This window comes from Tachysurus fulvidraco, chromosome 4 (genome assembly GCF_022655615.1).
Source record: "Tachysurus fulvidraco isolate hzauxx_2018 chromosome 4, HZAU_PFXX_2.0, whole genome shotgun sequence".
In the NCBI taxonomy this organism is placed as follows: Eukaryota; Metazoa; Chordata; class Actinopteri; order Siluriformes; family Bagridae; genus Tachysurus; species Tachysurus fulvidraco.
The window spans coordinates 23,387,195-23,396,146 of NC_062521.1; the positions used below are offsets into that span (position 1 = coordinate 23,387,195).

General features: G+C 35.9%; 1 long non-coding RNA gene across 1 annotated transcript; it reads right to left on the reverse strand.

The window, feature by feature from the left end:
• Positions 1-5,656: 5,656 nt before the first annotated feature.
• LOC125141030 lies at positions 5,657-6,594 on the reverse strand. The gene is made up of 3 exons (XR_007140373.1): positions 6,511-6,594; positions 6,341-6,420; positions 5,657-6,207 (listed from the first exon to the last, which is right to left on the reverse strand). It is a non-coding gene; the product is annotated as an uncharacterized LOC125141030 (long non-coding RNA).
• Positions 6,595-8,952: the final 2,358 nt, after the last annotated feature.

Consider the following 8,952-nt stretch of genomic DNA (forward strand, 5'->3'; position numbering starts at 1 on the left):
TCTTGTAGTATATTCTATGCCAATAGCGTGATTTGAACCGAGGACAAGATATTTTCAGGACATGCATCTAGGACCTGTTTAGACTTTAACCCTCTTATTACAGTATGTTGCAGGTCAAGCTGACCTACAAGTTTTTAAAAAAAATAAACAAATATTTAATAGTATTTTTCTGCTTAAAACTTCTTCAACATGTAAAATAAAATTTGTGAACATCACATATTTGCAACCCTCCCTACAGTCGTAGAGTTAGAGTCCTGTAGGGTTAAATGTCATATACTCTAGGACTTTTTTGTTAGACATAATGCAGTTTTGTTATGACTCTTGATTGGAACAACATAACCTGTAACAACCTGTAACTACAAACTGGGACAGGTGCTTCTAAAGAGAAAGTCCATGTTTGTCTTCACATACTCTTCAGAACAGCCAGTAACAAGAATAATGTCTTATTGCCCCAACAAGGGAAAAACTTTATTCTCATGAGCACAAAATGCTGAAAGCATCACATGCGAGAACCAGAAACTGAGGTTTGTTGGATGGAGATGTTGGTTTAAAACAATTCTCAAATAAAAGTTACTTTCATTTGTCTTGATTTTAAGTCACTGGGTCAATTTGACATATTCGTTTCCCAGCACTCTGACTTTCTACATGTAGTGTATTGTAGAAAGATGTGGCTCAGCGCAATGAATAGTTCCGATCACTACATTGTAGATGTTAGGATCGTTACATCTACATGTTAATGGCCTGGCATTGATACAATAGACAAGGCAGGCATTTGTCTGTGACTTAATGGCCCCTTGGAATTTGTGTATTGGCTCACAGTGGCTGCACGATGTGTCTCTGTGCCCTGTGAAAGCTGGAATGCTGAAAGTGTCTGATACATTAAAACTATATCTGAAAACACCCAAGATGAAATACAAGTAGAAATAGTTGAATTTCTATATAAAGAGTAATTAAATAAGTATTGAAAATGCAGTCATCAAGCAAATGGTAGCTGACTTAATTCTAACAATAGAAATGTAAAAAAAAAAGCTCTAAGATCAAAGACCATAAAAGATATTACAAAACCAAGCAGAGGTTTTATAGTGTACTGTTATGACTACTGAACAATGCTCAGATTTGCAGCAGCAGAAGCCTGTTCTAACCAGACTGACGATTCTGTCTGAAAGAAGTGGGGGACAGCAACATTCTTTGTTATGGTTACTTAGGAATGAGCGTTACCGCACATCCGCGATTCAAACTTTTACATCTATAGATATGTTAATGCAATCAGACTGGACAAAATAGACGAGTCAGGCGCTTGTATGTCACTTAATGGTGTATTTGCACAAGAAACCTGTGAGATTAATTTGTCATTTGCAGTTCTTTATACCAATAAAAAAATTCCTGTGACAGCAAACAAGGTCTTTGCTCTAAAATTGTATTGAAAACAACTTTTTATTTTACATAATTATGTAATTATTTCATTTAATTAAAATAACCCACCCCCAGAAAAAAGACATGAAATGTTTATGAAACAGAAAGCAAACATTTATTTCGAGAATGCAGCGCAATATTTCATTTCTGGATGAAACTTCCGCTAGTCTTTCTTTTATTTGGATAGAAAGTAATAACAGGCAAAAGCACAGCATCATTTGCAGTTCTTTATTCCATAAAATGAGTTAACATGAAATAATATACTGTAAGAGGTTCATTTTCCAATGTGCCCCCCGTTGTTCGCCACAATCAGTTTCAGGACATTATTTAACCTTGAGATAAGGTTATTACAAAACTCCTGGGTCACTTTTGTCTCCCAGAACAACTCTATGGCATGAACAAGTTGTTCTTTGTTGCTTGGTTTTGCCTCCTTTCGGACGAAGTCTTTCATAGAGTGCCAAACAAGATCGATGGGGTTCAAATCTGGTGACTCCGGTGGAGTCTTAACCCAATTGATTCCCTCTGATGCTATGACAGGAATGGGCGTGGATCTTAACAAACTTTGTCTGATTGGTTTGGTATCCTGTGGTCTAGCCAATCAGATAAATTTTTCCTATGACGGATTTTCACGTCACTTTTGGAAGATTGACATACTACGACGGATACTAACTACTATGGAAGCACAGGATTTTTACTTGCCTAGACAAGCTAAATGCGTCCCAGCAAAGGTGAGCAAACATGGTACGTTTTACTTTGTGAATTTAAACATTAACCTAGTAATTCATACTAATTTGCAATATGACTCTGTGTTCCAAAAGATGCAGAAGGCTTCAAGGAAAAGAAAAGTTGTGGTGCCCTCACCTTTAAAACCAGCAAAGACTGTCAGGCTGGTTAAAAAGAAAGCAGTAAGTTTTATGCTTATGAAGTGTATATACAATATACTGTAAATGTGGGAAATATGTTAAGCCACCAACAGAACATTGACCTATATGTGTGTTTTTGTAGGCTAAAACTATTTTTCAAAAGCATTTTTTTCAAGAGGTTGCTGCGCTGAAGAAAATTGTTCTCGATTTGTCGAGAAAACTTCAGGAGTCGACGGAGAAACTTCAGGAGTCGAAGGAGAAATCTGCACAGCTGACCCGCAGAGTGGAGCAGCTTGAAGCTCGCTTGGAGCCGGGATTTTCAAGCACTCCAGCTCCACCCACCATGAGCCCTTTCCAGCCTTCCTGTGGCTGAGCTCTCTTCCACTGAGGACATGTCTGTGGACGAGCCACAGGCCTTGTTGTTAGCTTTGGAGTCCACACCAGCGTCACAGCCCCCCACACAGAGGATGCGGCACCATTACCCTGACGGTGTCTTTGCGCTGGTACTGTGTATGTACCAATTGGGCCAAAGTATTCATTGCTCCCACATCCTTCTCCCAGTAGCATGAAAATTGTAAAAAAAAAAAAAAAAAATCAAGGGAGTGCAATAGAGACCGTGCAAGGATTTAAAATATGATAAAACTATGAATTTTTACAGATATTTATATTCATGACAATGCGAGATGGTGTCTGATCAGCCTCTCTCTCTCTCTCTCTCTCTCTCTCTCTCTCTCTCTCTCTCTCTCTCTCTCTCTCTATGTGCTACAATTTGTTTTCATTCAATTTAGAGACGTTTCATTGGTTAATGCCAGCATCTTTTACACGGATCACTGCGCCACCTGGTGGATCAATGCGTCATTGCAACAGACGCCCGTAGGGGGCGTGAATAAGGAAGCTACAACAAGACCATTGTAGCACTCCTATTGGATGTCTGGCAGAATCACACATTGATCAAACAGTGATGGTGGAGTAGTCAAACAGCAATTCTGAGCTGCTGCATCTGTGGGTATGTGTCTACATTCTGTGTGCAGTCCCCGCTGAAAGTACTGGAACACCATTCCTTTTTGTTATTTATTTAGTTTTATTTTTTTGCTGTACACTGAAAACATTTGAGATTTAGAATTTTAGATGATATTTTAGAATTTCAGCTTTTATTTACATCGAGTTTATTTAACAAAACTCGATATATATATATATGTTTGCACAAGTTCTAGTATATTTTTCAATCACATGTGCTGGTTTTACTCAATGGATATGTTATGTTATGTTAATATGTTTTCTTTAATATTCATAATATGTTATGCAGGGCCAACTGTTGGATTGTTTACCAAAGGCCTAACACAGCAGCCACAACATATTTTTGAACATAGGCTACTTGTGTTGCGGCACCTATTCACAGTACTGTACCTAAACACAACTCTCTAGTTCAGCTTTGCTCATGTGGTTTCTGATGTATTTGCCCATTCCTCTGCTCTGGCTTGATTGGATAGAGACTGTTGGTAAAGAGAAATTGTCATGTCTTGTCATAATATCTTATTCTTATTATTTCATCCATTCTAAAACATTTAGTTACATGATTTTGAACCACTCCTGTATAGGTTTGACAGTATACTTAGGGTTGTTGTCTTGTTAGAAGGTGCACCTTTGCCCCACTGTCTTACTGTATCTTACAGCCTGAAATGGAATTTAATTTATGACCAGTTTTCAAGTCTGTGCTGAAAGGGAGTGAATTGTCGGTACTTCATGTTATAAGTTAGTAATTTATGAATATTAAACATTTTCCCCTGATAGATGCTTTCAATTCAGACCCTTGTTTAATGTTTAAAAATTCTGGCAAACAAGCAAAAAAAAAATTTTTTAATTCTAGACAAAGCACCAGAAATATTGAACTAATATGAGCTTGTATAATAGAAAAAACTAGAGATTAATTTTAGTCTTCTATATTGAAACCAATACCCCACAAATAAATGGATTCAACTGTATTCTCTTCCAAGGGAAACTTCTGAGGTTTGGCACTGATATAACAGCCAGCTAATGATTTTACTGCACTATATTCTCTCAGAACAGGCACTGATTAATTTCCCCAGATGGTTTATATCAGAGTAGGAGAAAGGAGAGAGAGAGACAGAAGAGCAGAAACTTTTTATGCTCTTTAGTTGCTTTTGGAGGATTGCACAATAGTTAGAGAGAAAATAGAGTTTAAAATGAAAACATTACATTTTTTTCAGTGTGATCAGGGAGTTAGTTTGTAGAATGAATTTAAAGTTGTGAAACATTCCTGTACTGGAGACATACATTTTGTTTTTTCATGATTATTTCATGTAGAATAATTCAGGACCATGAAAACATGCAGTCTTTTAATCAAATAAAAACATTTAAAGAGAATCTGGCAGTTCTTTGCAGAGAGAGACCTTTTAGATAAACATACAAATATGACAGATCTTAGCAATTAAATAAATGATCAAGAAAACTTGCTGTTCATTAAGTCACAGATTGAATACATGCTCTCACATATCAGTGAGTCATGTATTTGGAAGAACAACAAAATTCATTCAACTCCAGTATGTCAAGTCATCTACCTCCAAAAGTAATGTATCATGAAGCAATATTTACCATTAGAGATCCTAAAGCCACTCAAAATGTTGCTATTGATATTTTTGGACAGACATATTTCATTTACCTGTTATTTTTTATTTTTTATTTTTATTATTCTACACAATGTATACTTACTGATCTGTTCTCACTGTAGTGTGTCTTCAAATGTCAGCAATTTAAGGAATTTAAGTCTCACTCACATTAAAGCAAAACATAGTGATGCCTGATAAAATAATCAATACAACTTCTCTGATTCAAGGACTCCATCTAGTGAAGAACTCCAGAAGCAAATATTCTCAAAATATGTCCACATTATGGAGCTCATACAATATAAAGAAAAATGTTTAAAATAATTTTATTTCTGCTTTGGGGGCACGGTGGCTTAGTGGTTAGCACGTTTGCCTCACACCTCCAGGGTTGGGGGTTCGATTCCCGCCTCCGCCTTGTGTGTGTGGAGTTTGCTTGTTCTCCCTGTGCCTCTGGGGTTTCCTCCGGGTACTCCGGTTTCCTCCCTCGGTCCAAAGACATGCATGGTAGGTTGATTGGCATCTCTGGAAAAATTGTTCGTAGTGTGTGAGTGAATGAGAGTGTGTGTGTGTGCCCTGCGATGGGTTGGCACACCGTCCAGGGTGTATCCTGCCTTGATGCCCAATGATGCCTGAGATAGGCACAGACTCCCCGTGACCCAAGAAGTTCGGATAAGCGGTAGAAAATGAGTGAGTGAATGAATGATTTCTGCTTTGTGCGTAGGTATGTGTATATAATAACACCACCAAAATCAACAGTTTATTTCAAAGAATTTTTATTATAGCTGATTATTGAGATGTCTCCAAATACAGAAAGAATCGCTGAATCATATGTCTTATTAGTTTTAGGAATCTACAAACACTAATCACAAGACAAGCAGGAAAATTATAACCATTACAGTCAAGATATCTAATACATTCTAATAATAGATCAATACAAGAAAGTGCAATAAACAATGGTTTACAAGAAAAAAATAAGGTAATTAATATGTCTAGATTGTTTATATCAGAGTAGAAGAACCGAGTGAAAGAGATAGACGAACAAAGGAGAATTCTTTTGCATTTGAACACAAGGCTGGATAGAATATAGGGTTTCAAAATAACAACACAATAAAAGAAGTAATCATACAACAAAAAGGATCAAGCACATGTTGCAATATATAGTAAATAACACAGACCAAGTGTCAGGTATTATTAGAAAAATAATTTGTTTTGAAGATATTGCAGGAATAACTGCAATATTGTTGGGTAAATACTCTTCATCTGCTCATCTTCTGCTTGTAAGATATGAAACCAAGCTACTTATATGCCTGAGAGGGAAATAATTTTTTTTATAAATATAATCATATTAAGTTTAATTTAAAAAGCATAATGGATATAATCAGAATAAGAATCATATCATCCGAAGAAAAGGTTTATAGCTACTTGACAAGTCAGACATACCCAGGTTTGTTCTGATTGTTTTTATAATGTCGTTGGAGCATTTACATTACGATCTGAGCTGCTCATTGCAGAGTCCATTCCTGTTAAAACAAATTTAATGAGCAATATCTCTTCACATGTCAAACATTCAAATAATATTTAATTATAATCCAGCTTTTATGTAAAAATACCTTTTTGTTGATCAGAATCCGGAGATTCTTGTCCTTTTGTGTAAAATTCTTTATTATTTTGTTCATACATGTTGTTAATCTTCTCAGGAGTTCATTCACTTGAATCTCATTCCTGATGTCTCTGTTATTGAGCACATGAAATCTGTTTTCATGTATTTTCACTAATTCACTAAGTTGCTGATTCTCCTGAATGAAGATTTCAATTGGTTTACCCTCCAAATTATCTGCTCCAGTGAAGAGAATCATTGTGTGTTTTTTGGCATTTTCTCCAAGACAATCTTGTACATGTTTCATGGCTGTATCTGCCGCTGGAGTGAATCGCCCAATGTTGAGCACTATAATAATGACATGAGGTCCAGGACAGCAGTCAGACAGTGATTTTGAGATGGCCATCTGGATTTGTTCCACATTATCATCAAACCAGGAGATTTTACCAGCTTAAGCCTCAGTCCAGAGCTACTACATGTATAAATTGGACCTCCTCCGATTTCACTTTGTAAACATGTAAGGAGAGTTTTGATGCTTGAGATCTTCCCACTCCGTTCCTTCCAAGGAATAAAACTCTGATTTGGTTTTCATACATACATGTCTCTACGCCTGCTGTGTTTCTGGATCTCTTGCAGGTAGTCACTGCATATTCTCTGTTGGTCACCATAAGAGGAAACAACAGAAGGTTTTCTTTCTTCATTGTTTGTCTGGGAAATTGTGTTCCTATTTCTGTACTTTTTTAAATCCTTTAGCAGCATTTCCACTGCATCATCCGGTCTGTTATCTCTATTGTTCCAGCAGTGGTGTACTGTTCCCACATTGCATTAATAGATCACGAAACTCTTTACTTCCTTCAACGATAAAGTCCTTAAAAGATTTACCCTCAAGGTCATCACTGAGTGTAAACAGGATTGTAGTATGATCCATAAAGGAGGGTCCAAGCACACTTTTAAGTCCATAGATTTTACGAATTTCCTCTTCAGTTTCCATAGAGCCAACTCGTATGACCAGGAGAAAAGAATAAGGTCCTTGGAGATTCTGTATAGCCTGTTTTTTATTTGCAACATAACCTCATTTTCAGTTGAGATCAGTGCAGTCCCAGCCTGGAGTATCCATTACTTTAACCTGCCAGCCTTTGTTTATATCTTCAATTAAATGGCATTCACACGTCACCGACTTTGCAGATGCTTGTGATGACAGCAGTTTTTTCCCCAAAATTGGTGTTTCCAGAGCAGCTCTTACCAGAGCAGATGCACCAATAAAACAATCTGCACTTATCAGTAAATAAATCTTGTTCATTTGAAGACATTTCAGCACAGTATATTGAAAAAAATCACAGCGATATGAAAGGTTCCTGGGAAAAATATGAGGAAGAGTTTACATATTCAAAATAGATTTAAATTTAACAATACTTAACGAAAAAACATTAATATATTTTTTTTTACTTCAAAATCTAAACCACATTGAGCAATATAAGCTCACCTAAAAATGGCAAAGGTTGGATGGTGTAAAATAAACAGTGGGTTACTCCAGTGTGTTCTGTAATATAATCTGTGTACTGCTGGGGAAGTTCAGAATATGCTTTTATCGGGGTTAGCTCAAGCTAAGAATGTTTACATTGTTGACTGTGAAAGAATTTCATTCTTCTATATTAAAACTAGTTGTACCATACAGAAACAGTACATATTCATGATCACAAGATATAATACCATCTAAAAATAAAACTCACCCTTTGTGAAGTCAACACAGATGTAGACACATAAGTAAAGGCATTCTAAGGTTGAGGCTATATAAAGCTCCTGCAGAGCCCCTCCTCACAAGCTTAGTTATCCAATTAAAATGGAGTGTTAGACAGGAGGAGGAGATAACAGTTTCAATAACAGACCATGAAACTTTCTAAAATGGCTGTGAAAAATAAGGTTTCCAAACTAGCACTTAAAGACTAAAAGAAGACACCAACAACCGCATCAGTACTACATCAACCATGGCTGTTATTCGTAAGTTTTAAATGTCAAGGTTCAACACTTTTACAAATGTAGCATTTACAAACTGCACAAATGTAACTACCATACATCTGACTAATAATATGATACATATAACATTCAATGCTGTATTTAATGATAATCAGACATTTAACATCCATTGCATCAAACTTTTGCTCTTGGTATTTAGATGCAAATGTACTGTATGTCATGTTTATGCTTATATGCTCAGGGTTTATTAAAATCTAGTTGATTTTGTTTGTATGTTGTTTGTTTTGCTTGCCTGATTGTTTAAGAATACATTGATTAATGTGCATTTTTACATGTTTCATTTTTGCCAAACCTACTAGTAATTTTTAAAATATATAATTTTATGATTTTTTTCCAAATCATTAATATAGCTGAATCTGCCATAGTATGCAAATGCTTATTTCCAAATATATATATATATATATATATATATATATATATA